This window comes from Hippoglossus stenolepis, chromosome 9, assembly GCF_022539355.2.
Source record: "Hippoglossus stenolepis isolate QCI-W04-F060 chromosome 9, HSTE1.2, whole genome shotgun sequence".
NCBI classification, from domain to species: Eukaryota; Metazoa; Chordata; class Actinopteri; order Pleuronectiformes; family Pleuronectidae; genus Hippoglossus; species Hippoglossus stenolepis.
Genome location: NC_061491.1, coordinates 7,509,330 through 7,529,641, shown reverse-complemented (window position 1 = coordinate 7,529,641; position 20,312 = coordinate 7,509,330).

Here is a 20,312-nt window from a genome sequence, read left to right as displayed (position 1 = left end):
AAACCTAAAAGAGTACTCAAGGGGAAATATAGGAGTAAGAAGTCAGCAACTCTAAATATAGTTTATTTCACAGCACTAAGGCCAGTGGACTCAAGGACTGTGGAATAAAGCCCAATGTGGTTTTAGCTGAAGGGCATATAAATTAATAATTATGTGTCAAATAATCTTGTATGAAGAGTAAAACTTACATACATTTTTTAAGACAAGCACCAGGAAGTAAATCTTGTGCATCCATGCACCGAAGTTTAATTACAGTTTAACCCTGCGTTAACTGGTTCTGGTTCAGATTTTTTTGACCACCTGACCAACGATGATGAGTCTTCACTCTCCTTTTAGCTCTGTTTTGTTCTCCACCAACTGGAAAAGAAATCAAAGCAGTACAGCCTGAGAACAAAGGTCTGACTCTAAAGGTAACATCGACAGGATCAACGCCTTCCTGAACGGATGCCTCAGGAAAATATGAAGAACAAATGAGGAACTTTACGAGAAGAAATTTACAAGAAGACTGAGAGCCAGAGTGTGGCGCTGAAGCTCAGACGCCAGAGCTTACAATGGCTTTAGCATGTCCAAAGAATGGACTAGATCCACATGTCAAAGATGGACACCACCTGGAAAACACAAACAAGGCAGGCCCAAAACAACATGGTGGAGAAATGTGACTGCTGAGCTGAAAGAGATGGGTCTGACATAGGGAGAGGCTGAACACGCAGCCCGGGACAGACCCAGATGGAAGCAGGTCGTCAATACCCCTCAAGGGACGAAGAGGACTAACCAGCTGGTTCCAGAAATCATGATGAAAGTACAGAATTTGTGTCTGTGGCTGCTGAAGGCTTCACTATGTTCACCTGCCACTTTCAAATGTATTCTGTCTCCTGTTCGGTGCTGTGCAGTGAGCAGGGGGATTGTTGTTGCTTTTTTACAGAAAATAGTTGCCTGCAAATATCTGATGGTGCTCTGTGTGTCAGAAAAGCACTGTTGTGTATCTGACGTACCACATTCATGCTCATGTCACCAGAGTCAGAAGATGATCTGGGTTTAATGAATCTGAAAGATGGGACGGTATGTGGAAATGGCACATGCTTTCCTCTCCTTGGGCGGTTCTTCTCCAAGCAGCAGCATGTTACCCTCTCTCCTTCTAAGCAATGAGTGTTAACTCCATCATACAACATCGTCTTTTAAGAACCAATTAGTTTACAGTTACACCAACAGGCAGAAGTGCACGTAACAACCATAAAGCTTAGTCATGGCCATCATCAGGTATTGTTCAATTTACATACATGAGCATGAGAGGAAAAGCTACAGTGTGATAGTGAGGGAAACATAAAAACTGGCTGATGCTGGAAATGTTTTCCAACCTTGTAATTATCTGTTACTGTGCAAAGCAAAAATCATCAGTGTTACATTTAAAAATGAATTTCTGGACACTGTAACAGTGAGGAAAAAAAGAATCAAGGATTCCAAGCTCTGTTTTGAACAAATGACTCAAGATTTGACCTCCTCTGTCCACTGTAAATAAACATACAGCTGAATATAGGTCCTGCTGTCCTTAATAAATAACACCTCCTCTCTGACAACCCTCATCTCTATTAATTAACTCCCTATCTCACATGGCTCTGGGTGCAGCTATACCCATCAGTTATTCTAAAGCTGATAGGAGAAGCTGAATGTTGATTATCAATGTTCCACAACTTTAATCTCCAAAAGGTTTATTAAGTGTTTTTGCCAACAACCGACTTTAATGATTATCTGTTTCCACTAATGCATTGCACAATTACTGACTGGACTAATCAGCTTTGTATCCCTGTTTCATCCACACCACTAATTTGAACTGCTGGACAGCTAAAACACAACAAATCAAATAAATCTTCAAGCAGCACTCGTTGGATGAATAGGCCTAATTCCACATTGAAGAGGAAAAATTAATCAGTTATTTAAAAATGTCACAATTCACATCTATTTTATTATTTCAGAACCAATATTCGGCCTGGCTGTTGGTAGATCTTGTATCTGCAGGACTTGTTTTATCTCCTTCAGTTAAACGTTTTTGCAGTTTTTCACCTCCACAAAGCGAAGCCGATGAGCTCATTCTGTTTGTGCTAATTAAACAGTAAGTGGAGTCTGCTATTCTCTGGCTCTGAAGAGGATTTTCTCATGCCAACTGTATTCGACCTGTGAAACCAAGAAGAAGGACAAACTGCACTGTGAGCATCAAAGACTGCTCCTCTTTGCAATGCTGGCCCAACCCCCTGTTTTTTTATCTTCCTCCATTCAAGATCAGACACTTGAAGGCAGCCCTAGTTCCAGCTTGTAAACTGTTGTAGAATTTATTTTTCAGTTGCATGTAGCACATATTTCTGCCTCTGGAGCTGTAGAGACTGGATTTGTGATGGCAAGACAATTACTGTGTATATGGTCCGGCTCAACAACCTCTGCTATAATTTTCATTGTTTTTTATTGCTTTTACTAGTCTACACATCAATGTTATTATTAGTAACGATAAGGATTCGTAGTATCTCTGTGAAATGTGCATTGTTTTATATTATTTCCTCCATCTGTTATGTGCACAGCCGTGATGAAATCATTTTTTATGCGAGTTAAATGTTTTTTGAATTATTACTGAATTACTACAGTGCTGTGAAAGCTCCTATTAATAAGTAAGGAGTGCCATATGGAAGGCTGGTGTTTTCACATCTGGACAGGACAAATGGACGGCAACAAACAACCTTTCAGACACCTGGATTACAATATGACAGGCCAGTGCTATGGCAGTACCTACTGACGAGAACGCTGTGGCACAATTATTCGGCAGTAAAAGCGGAAGAAAAGCTTGACTTCACTCAGAAATGCGGCTGCGATATTATTCTGTCACTTGGATGTTTGAGTTTCGCTGTTCAGAATGATGTATGTGCAGAGAGTGACGGCAAACCTCTGTTTCCATATTCATCTGCTGAACAGTGAAACGTCTCTGTCCTCACCTTCAATCTCAAACATGCACATAAAAGCATATGTGACATCACGATGATTGGGAAACGATTGAATTCAATATACAACTTACACAAGTGAGATGGAACATTGAGGCCTCAAGTGCACACAGACACTGAGAATGAACATTTCAGTCAAGTAGGACACAACCAGCAATTAAACTATAACAAAATATTAACATATTAATAGCCTCATTTCACAATGAGGGAGAAGGAATACATATAACAGTTTTAAACAGAACAATTTTAGGACATTTTAACAAAGGGCAGAATACAAATCAAAGACTAAGTAAAAGTTCAAATGTTTTTTTATTTGCGATTTTAATAATATTGCAGTGTGATGAAGGGTGGTGGTGGAGGTGTTGTCTGGGGAAAGCTGCAGGCTGGGGTTGATGTTTCAGGAGTGGACTTTTAGGGAAAAACAGCTGAAGCACATTGGTTTTGTAGATTGGTCGTAAACACCAGGGTGTTTTAAGGGGGAAATCTAAGTTTAATCAAAAGACGCCAGCTGATCTAACTGGTGGAACCAAAGTAAAGGTTGAGAAATCAGTAGTTGCTGAGACACATCATCTGAGAACCATGAGAGCTTGTACCGAACTGGTTAACTGCCAATCTGTTTTATAGATATTGTGATACTTAACTGGATGACTGAAATTGACCTTCTGGGACAAGGTTTCATCCTCAGGGAAAATCTAACAGTTATTGAGATATTTGAGTCAATCAGGACCAAAGTGGGAACAGATTGATGAGGATATTACTGAAGCCATCTTTACCATGGCCAAAAATTAAACCAATTCACTAGTGAAAATTTGGCACAAACAATTTAAAAGTATTTTTTTTGTCAAGGAACATCCTCTTAAACTGCACATCAGTATTCAATGGTGGAATTATCATTTGAATTATACCTTATTATTTTTCTGTGTTGTAACATTTTAAACAGCCAAATAATGTTTATAACAATAATAATGTTTATTTAGCATCAATAAAACTTTGATTTCATGCTCACAGGATGTGCTTTACGGAAATTATTGTACCAAGCAAACACTGACAACTAGAACAGAAAAAGTGAATAAAACCCAAAGTAAATCTTCATTTCCAACGAAACAACTGCAGGAGGAGAACACGACAGAGCCTGAGAGCCTTGGCCTTGTCTTGAACGGTTAGAATGAATCAAGGCCACACGGGAAGTGCAGCGAAATGCTCTTGTTCCTCCCTGACAGCGCATGCAGCCCTGCACGTTGTGTTTGTTGGCTTGTAGGTCTGGGGAATGTTTCCCCCTGTTGGAAGGTGAAAATGCTCAGTTCACATTTGAGAGCAGTGGCTGATGCTCGGTCCCTTGGGCACCGCAGCACCGTTGCTGACAAACCCTGGGGCCTGAGCTCCTTCTCTTGGAACCTCACGGATCAAACATTTAGCACAGGGCTGTCAAAACCCCTCTCATCATAGGGGGAAGAGCAGAGTGAGAGGCAGCGCCACAGTTTACCAGCTGGATACAGGGACAAAAAGGCACTTTGCTTTGACCTGTTCACTCAGCAGTTTCGTGTGTCTTCCTTGCATGGCAGCGTGTTTAGGAATGTGTCCTACTTACTGACCATGCACGAACAGCACTGAGCGAGGGAGACTTGTTACAAAACAACACATTTCATGTCCCGACATGCTCACAGCGGTCGGGAGAGTGTTACTTGCACATAATTTCTTGAAATCAAAGAGCAAAAACATGAAGCTGTGGAGACAAAGCATGACAACAACGCAGAGCGATACAGGAAAGAATAAACAGAAAACAACATGGCCCAGGGCACGGAGCAGCATCTCAGAAAGATTAATGAGTGTTCCACAGGACCCCACATTAATATAGCAACACTTTACATATCATCCTGACAAGAGATAATTAATTCCCAGCCTGCATACAATTGTTTTCAGGAACATTGGGATTACTGTACATGTGCAAAAACATAATGGCTTCCGTTAATAATATTCACTATTAACCAATGTCCTGATTGGTGGGGAAGAGGCAGTTCAAGAGATCATGGAATCCAGAGAACTGCTGGCTCTGTTACATGATCTTCAAACTGGAATGTGGAAAATAGGAATTTGTTTAGATATTTTGGAGGTAGAACGGCACCTAGCGGGAGAAAATACATTGAAGCATGCAACAAGGACAGTACTGTAGCCATTCAAGTCATGAGGACTTATAGGACAGCACAGTATCTTTAGAGCAACATGAATAAATTATGGTGTGTCTCACACAAGAGATAGAGCTCGCTAAAGAAGAGGATAGAGCGTGCTTGTTTCACCTCCTCATCAATCAAGCATGGAAAGCAATCTAAAGGCTGTCAATACAGGACGGCGAACAACATTCAGAGGACTTTGGTGAGTGGGAAGGGAAGCTATATGTGGGCATGGAGCCAACATGTAGGCTGAGATCAGAGTTAGATCTTAGAGACTCACACTAAATCTTGCTTTACCTCTTCGTAGGATTTCTTTATCATCTGAGGAGGGAAACAGGGCCGCCTGCAGGTAGGTTTTGCAGCATTTGCCACAATAAATGTGGAATTAGTGCAATTCTCTTAAAAACTATACTTCATAATTTGAAAAACAACAGTCATCTTTTCAAACAGCTTTAAAAAGCTTGAGGTAATATCCAGAAGTAGTAAATTGTGCTTCGGTATCTGACCTTGGTACCAAAGACCAGCATGTGTATCCTACCTATTACCAACAGACACTTTTCTGTGTGCTTGCATCGAATGGCTTTTCCTACCATAGCTATGCTGATGACACCCAACTAATCCTCTCTTTTCCCCAATCTGAAACACAGGTAGCAGCACAAATCTCTGCCTGTCTGACTGACATCTCTCAGTGGATGTTTGCACACCACCTGAAAATTAACCTTGACAAGACTGAACTACTTTTCCTTCCAGGGAAAGACTCTCCCACCCAAGACCTGACTATTAACTTTGACAACTCCGTGTTAACCCCCACTCAGACTGCTAGGAACCTGGGTGTGACACTCGACAGCCAACTCTCCCTTACTGCCAACATTACTGTAACAACACATTCCTGTCGATACATGCTGTACAACATCAGGAGAATACGTCCCCTTCTCACTCAGAAGGCGGTGCAGGTTCTGGTCCAGGCTCCGGTCATCTCACGCCTAGACTATTGTAACTCCCTCCTGGCAGGTCTACCTGCTAGTGCCATCCGACCTCTGCAGCTCATTCAGAATGCAGCAGCTCGACTGGTTTTTAACCTACCTAAATTCACTCACACTACTCTGCTCCTCCGCTCCCTTCACTGGTTACCAGTGGCTGCCCGCATCCGTTTCAAAACATTAGTACTTGCATACCGTGCTGCGAATGGATCGGGTCCAGTCTACATCCAGGACATGGTCAAACGTTACCCCCCAGCCCGTTCACTCCGCTCTGCTTCGGCCAATCGGCTTGTTGCTCCCTCACTGCGAGCTAAACACTCAACAAAATCACGACTGTTTGCTGTCCTGGCTCCTAAATGGTGGAATGAGCTCCCCATTGACATCCGTACATCAGAAAGTTTACACATCTTCTGCCGCAAACTAAAAACACACCTCTTCCGACTATACCTTGAATAACATTTTTAAACTAACAATTTAGTAGCACTTAAATGGCACTTACTTATAGCACTTTGTAGTTTTGCTTTTTTGAAGAAATTGTACTTTCTTGATTCTTGTTGTTCTGGGTTTGTACCCTAATGGTTGAATGCACTTATTGTAAGTCGCTTTGGATAAAAGCGTCAGCTAAATGAAATGTAATGTAATAATGTAATGAATGCTTTTCACATGCTCTAATTTTGAGACAAAATGAACGCAATACTTTCCCCCACACTGACATACACCCAGCAGAGATGCTGGCTTGGAAACAACAAGTGCTAGTTGAAACTTTCACAAATCATGGTAAAACACAAGCTGGACTGTTTGTGTTGTTGTTGTGGTTTTAAGTACTACACGTTGTGTACTGAACAGTGGACCCATCCTACATTACTCATGAAACTACTCTTGACTGTATACAGCCGTGTGTCTTGTGGTGTGTATGATCTGGAAAAAGGGGAAAAGCATGAGCCATCGTGTACTCTCTAACATGCTCCTCATGACTGTCATTAGCAATCTATTGCCATGTTTAAATAATTGTCCAGAACCACTGTGCGCTGACATTGTCCTTAGGTTGCTCCCAAAAATAAACGTTGTGAAAATCAGACCACTCATACTTTTCAAATCTCTGTCTTCAGTGCTAAATGAACTGGGCATTTCTAAATGTCAGCGCTGCCAAGAGGCAAAGGTTTAAATCATAGCAGGTTTCACAAATAGTTGAATCAGCAAGAGTTGGTTCAGTGTGCGTCTTACCCTGCCAGCGATCCATGACTTGTGACATGTGTTTCACCTTTGCTGAAACAAATATGTTCATGTTTGGAAAAGGTTGAAATGACTGTGTTAAATGAACAGTGAGTCAGTCAGTGCTGCACTGATGCTGTCATCTGTGTGTTAGTGTGTATGCATGGGGGGAAATTGAGCTATTCCAAAGCACCAATCAGAGGTTAAACGACATGTTATATCCACAGGAATGATTGTTTTAAACCTCTCTGTCATGTTGTACAGATTTTGTTTGCAAAAGTCCAACATTGTGTTGCACTGATAAGAAAGATATGGAAAAGGCCAATACATTGGATACATGATTCAGAAGCACTCTGTGGTGGCCATCATTATTTATTTCATCCACAAGCTTTATTTTCTTGCCATTTCTGTCTGAAGACAACACGACTGAAAAGCAATTGATCTTTGAGGTTGAGCGAGTGCATTTTCCAAAGCAGATACAGATGAGAATCAATTTGAAGCAAAAAGCACCGGGCGCCACAATTGTTTGTGTGTATCAAAGGCTACCCTTTTCTCTCTCATGAAACAAACAAACCATAAATCACTACTGATTGGACAGTGTGGCCGGCGCTGGCTTCACCGCAGCTGGTACAAGAAAACAAAGATTCCTATTAGTGAGGTGAATATGAAAGTAAGTAAAGCTTTGGAATGTAAATGCCAAGAATGTGGTTGTTTTCTATCATATTCAGCCGTTAAGTTATTACTCGCCAGATTTAAAAACATTTATAAATAAGCCTTACTGCACTGTGAAATCGAACAAGTTGATAGTACTTTAAAATGTCTAGGAAACCAATTGCCTTGACAAAAGTAAATCTATCTAGTTTTAAGTTGTGTTTAATTTATATCTTCTCGTTAGTTTCACTTGTGCGTCAGAATGTAGGAAACTGCCTTAGATAAAGAGTAAGAACAACAAATAAGGATTCATTCACAGAATTATAGATTATTTTAACAAATTTGCTTGTTCAGCCAATGACAATAAGAAAAATAAATTCTACAATCAAAACAATTTTGAACTTTTAAATGTGTTTAATTATTAAAATGTTCCAATCGGCAGCTCGAGCTTTGCTTTCTATGTCTTCTCTGAGGATCCTAAAGTAAGACATTTTACTTTAAGGTTGACATTGCATATCGGTTAACCAGCACACATACACACTCTCCAAACACTTATTCTGGGAGCTTACTAACCATGACCATAGCTTGACTCGTGGTATGAATCCTATAAGTACATGCCAAGTAACATTGTGTCTTAGAACATAACTGAACTTGTGTCTATTATTTTCACAACATGTTGGGAGGCTCTGCCCATCTACCCCCAACACACTACAATGCCATGCTGGATGGTTCCTGTACTGGTTGACTGTATAGTGTGGACCTGCACAAATATTTATACTTGGGCTATCAAGCCCATCTGTTTTGGAGAAAAAACTGAATGCCTGTCGGATTCAGCTTGGGCTTGGTTGGTTTTCTCTTGGTTGGGTTTGGAAAGAAAGAAAATTGCAAATCAAATAATTGCATTGTCCTTTCTAGAATAGAATCAAAAAAATATATTAGCATTTTAGATTTATGAATTTGGCACATTTTCCCCAGAGGAGAGTTTTGATGTTTACATGACGATACACTTCCCACTGATGATAATCATACGTGGCAGAGCATGGCAATGGTGATTCATTTTTTATTTTCAATCGCAAGAGGTAGCAAGTGATTCATTTTACCTCACTGTTCCCGATTACAACCATTCACAGACTGATTGGAAAGATTATCAAGTGAGTAGAATCAAAGCTCTCCTTTGTTCTGAGAGCGACCTTGGACAGATTGCCCCCCCATTTGCTAGACGACTCATTGAAATTTCTCTGGATAGTCTGAAGTTTGTTTTTATAGGGACTGCATATTGAATGCCCTTCTCTGCCCAGGTAAGGACTAGCATTGTCACGTAGGTTTTTTGTGCAAATGTCCCCTTTAGGAAGTACAGCAAGGGCATCAGCGGCTGCCTACATTTGAACAGATACAGCTGATTATTTAGACAGATAAAAAGGAGGCTCATTTGTATTCAGGGATGTGCAGAGAGAGAAGTGAGTACATTGCACTCGGGCAGGACCGAAACTTGCAAATGAAAGCTGCCCACAGGTCAAATCAATACCTTGTCTAGGATAATACTGTAAAGTGCCAAACCAAGGCCACTGCTATCTTTCATAACACTTATCCCCTCAACAATGCCGCGAAGAACCACAATGAACAGTTTGCAGAACACACACAAAAAAACACCAACCCATCACTTAACCCATCTATCTTGCGCTTCCTTATAAAAGGACAAAATGATTCAAAAGGGAATCTGGAAGGAGGAATATTTGAATAAATATTCTAAATTCACATCTGAGATGAGTCACATCTGTTGAGAATTAGTCTCTGGGCTTTCATTTCCATTTCCTCCTCAGCCAATCTCTGATTGGCATTTAAACAAAGCTTCAAGTATCCTGGAGAGGATTGACATTTACGTTGCTATTTTCTTCTTCCCCGCTCCTCTTGCATATTTGAATTGATAAACCATTCCTAGTACCACTTCTTGCCTTTTTTCATAAAATGAAAAAGAGAGCAGTAATACAATTTGAACAGGGTTCAATTCCCTGTATAGACTATGGAATGTGTGTCATGTTGTGTGTCTGTTTGCTTTTTGATATTGATGCTTTCAATACCTGGACCCAATACATGCTCATATTGACACAAGCTTGGCCTCCAGGTTCAGCTGGGAGTCTCAGCTGGTGGAATATTTTGCATATTGTCTGCTATGTAATATTAACAACACAAGTGACTCACAAATCTCTTCCTCTTCGATTTTCCTGCAGAAAATGTCTACAACTACAACAACTTCTACTGTCACATGTACTACTTCCTGTGATAATAATTCAACAAAATGGATGCTTAACAGAAATAGAAGCAAACAAGACCGACAAGATAATACTTAACAAAATGTGCTAAAGCTTCACAAAAAAGAGAAGCTGGCGTACAGAAGAGTTTGAAATTGAAAAAATCCATAATAAGTAATCATCAAATGTACAATCCAGGAAGACCATAACAATTAGGACGTGGTTACTATGTTTATTCAGGGACAACAAAGATCAATAACAAGACCTAAGAGTTCATTTTGGTGTAGTAACTTTAATTCATTGACATTCAATTAGCCATGAATTACATTCAATTCTAAAGTCCTAAAAAGCTCCATGTAGCGCTTTCTGCAGCATTTTAAAATCAATGTTTTCTCCCAAAGTAGCTTGTCTGTAAACAAAGACAGTTGACAATGAGGGAACAAACTTGATAATGACAAAACATGAAGTACCTTGAGTTTAGTTCTCTGTCTGTAAAAACTTGACCTATTGACCTATTGACTGACCTATTTGTGGCCCATAATGTAAGGTTTCAGGACCAAGGCAGGTAAGTGCAGTGAATGATATTTAATGTTGAACATACAGACACTTACAGACACTCCAGTTGTCAGATGGGCAGGCAAACAAAGTCCATACCCAACAAACACAAAGGAACTGAGCAGAAACACGACGTCACACCCGGAAGATAAACAGAAGCTCAAGGTAAAACCACTGGGACAAAGACGACTAAATACACAAAACCAAGCAAGATGTTTTTTCAAACGTAAACAGTGGTGCATTGGAGACTGTTGTGATACACAAGCATTGAACTACCGGCAGCTGAGAAGGTCATTCTTAGCGTTCTTGTGGAAGAAATCTGGGAGGTATTTAAATATGTGATTATTAATTACAAATACACTTGATGCATCAGTCTCTGCTTTTGCCGTCTGGAAAAGCAGCTTCTTATACATCTTCAACTCATGTGAACACCAAGCAGCAGCTGCTGCATTTCAAGGGGACTTTAGAGTCCATTGTGTGCACTGCCTTTTTAATATGCTGGGGTTTATATAGACGTCACTTTTGATACGGCAACTCCCCTGACACCCCACATCAAACGGGAGAAAACGTACCTTGAAGGCTGTTGCAAACCGTTTGGAGCAAATATGTCATTCAACCCGCAAACTGTAGCAAAACGATGTGAAATTGAACGTTCCCCTGGAAACTAGACAGAGACGGGAAGACAAACAACCGAGAAACAAAGTAAGAAATTTCAAAATAATTAGAGTCCAGACGTAAAAGATCACGTAAAACTCCCCAAAAAGAACTGATCTTCACACATTATCTTATGAAATTAACCCTTTTTAAAAGATTTACCAGGGCACACTGATGCAACAATTTACTTATCATCACCTCACAAAACAAATGAACACCTTTCTACTCATCCAGCAGACATGGAGCAAAATTATTTGGAGTTACATTTTTGTCCAATATATAGGTCTCAGGTAAGCAATACTTGGCTTTTTAGCTCCTAAATGCTCCACTGTGATCACCAGCTAATTTCTCACTGTGTCTGTTTGCTGTTTAGTGCTTGGCAAGTAGAATACAGTAGATTTTCTTCTAACTTTGTGTTGCTGATGGGAACAGCACTGATGAGAGCTGTGAGACTGAACTAAAGTATTGAAGTTGTGAGTGAAAACCAGAAGCATTGATGCATATAGGGCGCAAATATGTGCACTCTAAACACACTCCAATACAATTACTAACTGTCAATTTACTCAGGTAATTTGTTATGGCTAAGGTAAGTCTTTTCCCTGTTAATATAAACAAAAACTAGAGTGGCACTCAGTAGAGCTCACACGTCCACAAAGGCCCAACAGTCCCCTTCAATTCAAAAAAGCTGCACCAAATTTCACCCACTCATATATATCAGTTCAATAAATGAGGATCTCAAGATCTCAGCATTACTTTTTAAGAAATTCCATAAAATGTTGAAAAACGCCTTATGTAGCAATGTCAAACAAAAGTGATATAGAAGTTTTTGGATTCACCCCATAAAGGTTCAGTGTGTAAGATTTTGATGAAAAGGATCTATTGGCAGAAATTGAATATAAAATAATCCTAGTGATGTTCTCACTAGTTTGTTTCATCTAAATTGTACAAATTGTTGTGTTCTTTATAGAATGGGTCCTTTATATTTAAATGCTGTATATTTACATAAGGAGTGGGTCCTCTCTACAGAGTATGCCATGTTTTTTACAGTAGCCCAAAATGGACAAACTAAACATCTTTTGAGTTTTTATGACAACTGAAGGCTACCAGAGGTTCTCTTTCATGTTTGGACGGGGAGTTTGAGGGGTGTTCAGCTGCAACATGCAACTTCACCACTAGTTGTCACTAAATTCTACACACTGAACCTTTAATCGAATCTGATCCAAAAGTTAATGGGTTCTTTCTTGACTCATGTCCCACGTTCCACCAATTTTCAATATATCTGTTCAGTAGTTTTTCATAATCCTGCTGACAAACAGACAAACAGACAGAAAACTGATAAACTGCAATGAAAACACAACCCCCTTGGCTGAGGTAACCCTTTTTTGATGTGTGCGACACAATTAAGAAAACACAAAACAAAAAAAACAACAGGCACAACAGAATGTCCTCCAAAATATGCACATGAATATGAGAAAATACCTACCGGAAAAGAGAGTGTGTGTCTCCTCAAAATGTTCAGATCTGCACAAGCAAATGTTTGCATCATATACACCCCCTCTTTACGCTCCCTTGTGCATCCCACAACAGGAGAGTCATCAGAGAGCATGAGGGGGTATGAACCTGCACTGAATCTGGCACAGAGCACCGCTTTGACGAGGTGGAGCTTTTTTTTTCTCTGACAAGCACGGGAGAAATAAGAAAACACGATTTTCCACCATGTCTCCAAGCCTCTCCTGATGGAAGGAACAGCCTGTGGAAAGGTGTCGTACAGGTTATCATGGATTCATCTTTGTCTGTGTGGGCTGATATGCAAACTTGAGTTTGTCCAGGGAGTGCTTCACCAGAGATCTACAGAAGAACTGAGTGAGTGCGGGGCAAGAATACAGAGTTCAGAGAACTGAAGCTTCTCCATTCAGGAAGTAGTGCATTATCTGACAGATCACCTGATCACCTGCCTCAGCTTCATTGGCCGGCTTTTAACTCCTCTCAGCCTATCGCACACCCAGATGCATGAATGTATGAATGTCTGAATGTCCCATTACCACTACACTGTGCTGTGAGATTGATTCCATTCATCCGTGTTATTAGAGGCCTGGAGGGCGGCCAATGACGAGACAGTACAGTATGGGCCACAGCAGAGGCACGGTGACAATTCAATTAGCTGCCTCCATCTTTGCACCACCTCCACACGACCTGCATCAGTAGTTTTTGCTGACGGTCAACCTATGTAAAGCAACGGCATCCGTGACTTGTGCCGTGAATGCAAGCAACATGCTGATTGGCTGGAAAGGGCTTCTGGGTTAAGGGGATGGGCGGAGGGGGCCTCTGCTGCTATTTGCGGCTCAGAGATGGTTTCAGTGTACTCACTGGAGACAATCAGCGATGGCTCCATTTCACAATGCACAAAAGCACATTCAAATTACAGCTCTCGCCGCTATTCTCTCCAAAATGACTGGTGAGCCATCAGTGAATATAATCATTTTTCTTGCAGCTGCAGCGCTTTGCTCATAACCTGTAATTTTATTTCTGGATTTGTGCGTTACAAGATTAGTGAGCTCATTTCTGCCGGATACTGAGCAGTTTACTGCGTGCTGTGTTCAGGTGGGCGGACTGACCTTGTCTCATGAATGCACATACAGTGCATTAACCCACATTTACTCTGTCACTTATCATATTTATGTGAAACCAATTTACATTCCATTACATGTCTTTTTAGCTGACACTTTTATCCAAAGCAACATACAATTACAATTAGTGCATTCAACATCTGCTGCATGAGGGGCCATTTTTAGGGGTCAGCATCTTGCCCAAGGACACTTCGGCATAGGCTGGGATTCGAGCCGCCGACTTTCTGGTTAACAGTTTGGGGTCCCTACAACATGAGCAAACCAAACATTTGTCAGTGCTGTGAACTGCTTACGTTTAACTAATTTAAATCTCAAAATGTCGAATGTGTTTAATTCTCTGCGATTGTTGAATATGTAATGGTAATTATTCACCAACTGCCCCATTTACATAAAATACAAAGAATATTTTTGTTGCTGATATTCAATCAATCATCAATCACATTTTATTAGTATAGCCCATATTCACAAATCACAATTTTTCTCTGTCTTTAACCCTCAACAAGAGTGAGGAAAAACTACCGAAACAAAACTATTAACAGTGGGAAAAAGCGTAGCAATCACATGTGAGGGATCCCTCTCCCAGGACGGACAGAAGTGCAATAGATGACGTGTGTAAGTGAACACGTCAACAAAATTAAAATATTTACAACATTGATTAGAAGAAACAGTTTTTAGCATAATGGAAAGGTGGGTCAATGTTTAAAGTATTTATACATAAATGTCTGATAGAACATAAGAAAATGTCTCATAGATCTATAATGATCTACCAGTTGAAAAATTTAAGTCAATACAACAACAGCAGCAAAAAAAAAAGATTTCTCAAATACAGAACACGGCACTTTTAGTTGCTTATCACTGGTCTACTGGGTGTTTAATGTTTTAAACTGTTTAACAACAGTTCTCACTGCCGTTCATCTGAGTATCATGGACATGTATCTGATAGAAGAGTAAGTGCAAACGTGAACACAGTTTACATTCACCATACATACTTTCTCATAAAGATAAATACAGCAGCTGTCTGAACAAACCAGTCTTTTAAACTATAAACCTGTGATTGGACAAACACGAGCTCTTTAATGTCACCTGCTTACAAAACACTGATGGTTCATATTTCTTTCAGTTTCCTCATTGTATAACATGCTCATTATATAAGCACACAGCGCGTTTAGACGTGTTTAGTGGATCTGATACAAAAGCTTTACCCTGAAGGAAGTGGATGGGTTTGAAGTGTAGAACCAACAGGAGTTAATATGGCAGCATGAAATTAGCTTGGCAGGAGATGATCTCACCGGGTAGTGACTTCAGTGATATTGAAGTCACACAAGTGAACGATGGGGACAGTTTTCCTACAGGGGGGGAGCAGGTCTCTCGTATAAGATATGGCTGCCTCACACACCCACATAAACAGTCACGTGCTTATACGGTAGACTGACATGTGGGCTCTCACTCTTCTCTGCTTGAGGGAATTATATCAAAGTCAAACCGGACAACTTTCACAGCGTGGTTCGCTAAGCCCTGGGATCTGTTCATGTGCACACTGCTTAGTAAAACCACAGAAATACCACAGAGCAGCGCTCACACCTCACTGCTTCGCACCATGGGCCTTTGACAAGGTTTTAGGCAAGTGACATAAACACCAACCCCAATAATCCTCGGCACTGAAATCAGTCGGCGTTTGTTGATCAGTACTGACTCTAGCTGTGCGTCTCCTCCCACATCAGTGGATCCTACCCTCAACAAGAACTTATTGCACACTATGAAACTTAAAACTCTCCTTATCTTGTCTGAGCCATGAACAGGGTTTGGACTCCCATCACTCTTCAGCTGACTTTAACTTTAACTCACTTTCTGGTTGTAGAATTTAGAACAATAGTACCATGAGCTCTTTCCCTATACTGTAAAATGATAAAACATCTGTATTTCATCAATGAGCATCATAATGCACCCAGACATTTTTGCTTTGCGACTATGTTAAAGGTAAGATTGGTATATAGGTTGGTTTATATCTGAAAAAATATTAATCTTATTTGTTAAAATTCTCTTCACGTCCAGCCATCGATAGGCTAAATAAAGTCATCTTTAAAAAAAAGAAAATAGCCAGTGTGTTCCTCGCAGGACTTTAATAAACACAATCAATCATTTAATTTGGACTGAAATCATTGGTTGGCGTACCTGTCTGTCACTCACTGACCTGCCTGTCGGCCCGCACCCTGCCCGTCCTCTCACTGCACATGACCGGAGTCTTCAGCCGTGGAAGCAGAGATGATAGTGAGAATGTTAGAGAGTCACGGGAAAGTCGGCTTCTAGCAATTGTCAGGTGGTGAGCGTTTATATGTTTTGGGGACGTAGCTTCAACGTGAGGGCTGATTGCAGGGGGTCGAATTTTCTGGCCTGCTGTTGCTGTCTTTTCCAGGATTACTAACCCTAGCTTTAATAAATAAGATCTGTAATGTGAGAAACCAGAGCAGGAAACACACTGGGGGAGAACTCTGGTGGGATGAAACTGCAGAAACAGTTCAGCGCATGAGGAAACCTTGCTGTGGCAAATAACCTCAAATGCTGCTGTGGGGTAATGCATTCCCCCTCAAGTCACTGTGCTGTTTTGGGAAACAGCACCATTAAAGTCATCACTGTCTAGGACGTGGAAAGAACACAGGGATGTGGGAGCAGTGAAAAGACTGGCTGACCTTGATGGAGCTTATTAGCATACAGCAGCCCTTTGGGCCCCGCACTGGGTGGTTGTTTAATGCAGTCAGCTCTGCAAGCTGTTTCCCTTAACCTTGTATTATACAAACCTAAAGAATAAAGAGAGGATTAGGCTGCAGTGCTGTCATGTTCACTGCTGACTGTATCGACTGTTCGGAGCTGTAGAGTAACAACTTATGTATATATCTAATGAAAAAATGATTTTGATATGAATCAAATTTTCATTTCTTATTTAAAAATATTAGATAGAAACAATTCAAGTAAAACATACTATTTCAAAATCTGTTGGGTTTTTCGTTAATCACATTTCACGGCAAAGAAATTGATTTGTAAATTTAAAGCTGCATTGATTGCAAAACTAGTAAATATTCATTTCCAGAATGAAATTTTTTTAGGCTTTCATTTTACCAACTGCAGAGAAAAACACATCCGTCTCTTTAGCTGCTACAAGACTCTGTATGTTCCCTAGCTTGGTGCGAAGTTCTACGCTTGCTGCTGCAGCTGGAAAACCACGGGAACCAAGTGCAGGAATAAAAAAGAAAAACAACAGTGACCTATAAGACAGTAAAATATCTGCAGGGCCCAGGCTGAGGGGAACTACAGTCTGGTGATAGTATTCATCCATAACTTGTAAGAATGATGTACGAGTATGAGTATTAGGGCCACATTGAAGAAAAGAAACCGTGGCTTTCAAGAATAAAGTCGTAAATTTTAAAGAAAAAAAATGCAATTTTTCAAGAACAGGCTACTTGTTATGTTGCAGGGGGAATATATGGTCTAGGTCTCACATATAACTTAATACGTAATCGTGTGGCTCATCAGCACTAGATTGTCATACGTACCAGTACTTTGAAAAGATTGTGCAAGAAACTACATGTACTCTGAGGGAAGAACCACTGGGATTGGGTGAAAACTGCCACTTTTGTGGAGGAGGAAATGTTTGGTAGTTGGCAATAGCTTCTTTTCAATTATGACTTTATTCATCAAAATCTCAATTTATTTTAAAGGATGATCCATTCGCGTCACAAAAACAATTTATTTCAGTTTATTATTTATCTAAGGTTTTCTAAGAACACAGCAGGAGATCGTCCATGTCAGAATTCACATGTTTTTGTTTACAGCACATCGACACCGACGTCGCCCCTCATCAACAAAAGCTCTGGAATTTCGCCATCTTTCCTTGTTCACATCTTTGTCTTCTGTGTGCATGGCTCCCCTTTTTAATCCTAGAGCTATTTTTATTCTTTTTGTTTTTTAGCTTTGTGTCTGTCGCATAGTGGAAGAATCGTCAGTGCGCCCACTCGCTCGTGGTGAATCCTGTTTGGACATTTGCTTTCTCACACGCGGCCCCTCAGGATGATTTCAGGGGATTATGTGTGGGAGTTCAGTGCATGTCTGATAGTTTCATTAGCAGCTTAGGATAACTGCTGCCATTCTTTGAAAACTTTGCCATCTTGTGAACAGTGTATTCTCATGATTTATGTAGCCGCTTTACACCATCCAACAGCGGTGAAGATTTTGGGGATGGCTCGCTCGTAAATGTTTAAAGCTGTGGGTATATTTGTGTTGATGTTGGAATCAGAGAAGAGTTGCCCATCATTACGGCAGAGACTTAATATTTATTTGGCCAGATGCTTTCGACTTTGCATCTTGAATAAAAACTCCTCACGTATCAGACTTGCATGACAGGGACCTATAGATAAGCTCTATCAGTGATGATGTATCTTCTGGTCTTATACACTGTAGGTTATAGATTATTTAACGGGGGTCTGATGCCAGTGAATGCAACTTATGCTGTCTTTATGATCCTATAAAAAGCTGGAACACTTCATAATAACAGCTATTCTACGAGCTCCTCCACTTTTACTGTCTATCATAATAAATGAAGCCCACTAAACAGGTCAAACCTGTTTTCTATTCGCTTGCCAAATCAAGGCCTGAGGGCATCTTCAGAACTTTTTGGTTTACAGCAGTTATTTTGAACCCTGGAGCTATTTCTCAGTCTGGCTTGTTTGAGCATCACGGACAGCTGCAGTCCAAACCAACAGGGAGACTTTTCCAAACCAGCCTGGAACACTGTCTGAAGAGAGCAAAGAGATCTGATTAGCTACAGAAAGCACAGATATCGATATATAAATTTGTAACTGCACAAATGTAAAAATTTGAAAAACAAGGAAATCACTTCATATGGTCCTTTCAGAGGAAACAGGTCATCGTGTGTGGATGCTGTAGTTCAGCCGTAAAAAATGGTCAGCTATTTATCACTTTGCTAAAATTCTCAAACATGCCATATGTGCACACACACACACACACACTTCCTCCCACATGCACACACCCCTGTGCTGCCTATATACCTCTATCTTGGAGGCAGAGGAACGTTGGGCCTAATTGTGTCTTGGAGCTACTGTGCTGCTCATCTCTGGAGATCTCATTATAAGATCCACAAGCTGTTCAGGCACGTACCCGTTTCTCCTCACTCTCTCATCCCATCAGCTTGTACGTCATAACTGTCGAAAATCTCATACTGCCCCTGTGCAGTATTGACAGAATAAAGCAATTATTGTTGATTAGGAACATGCACTGTGCACCTAAAGAGAGAGATGCACAGAGACAAAGAGATAAACTGCTCAGCGAGGTGTTTGATCTCACCACTAGCTGTCAATAGTGGGTGTCTAGTTAGCGCGTCTGAGCCGAGCCATGAGAGCATTTCAAAGTCTTAGGAAAGTTTTGTCCATCTGACAGCACATGTGGCCAGAGCATTTAGCTCGGGTGCCCTCGGTATTCTCCTTTCCATCCACCAGTTCAGCATCTTCAGAAGTTTCATTTTTTTTAATCATTTGTGGACGTACTCAGCTGCTTCTTGTTCTGCACCCGCCGACCCAGGCATGTACAACTTCTCACAAACTTGCAGAGTGAACAAATTGATTCTGGTGGATTAGACATGCTCAGGTTGATAATGGAAGGAACTACGTGAGAAATAAATGAGGTTAAAAAAATGCAATTACCAGTAAGAATGATGATAGGCGAACAAACTGTCCAAGCCCACATTATCCACAGAAGAGGTCTAATAAGAAAACACCAGGGTGAATGGATGATGCTTCAAAACAGGACAGTTTCACTCTCTTTAAAGTTTTGCTTTTCTTCCATTTCATTAGCTATATTATTGAACCACACAGGAGCTGAAGCTGACAGACGACCAGGACAGGTTGCCAGTCTATCTAACACAGAGCACCAAACAACCATTCATGCTCACTCAGACCTAAGGGCAATTTATGCTGCTTTCAGACATGCACCCTTGACATTTTCCTGAAATCCTCCACAGGGCCGTCATGGTGATGATGTTGGAAACACACAATGGATGTGAAACAGCAAAAAACAAAGAAGAATACAAAGATCTCAGGATGAAAAAATGTGCGATACACGTAGAAGCCGCCGGCAAAGATGTGAACTTGGGAAGACAAGAGCTTTTTGTGATAAGGGCGGCAGCTGCGTTCTTCATGTGTAAAAGTCCAGAGAATGTCCAGACCCA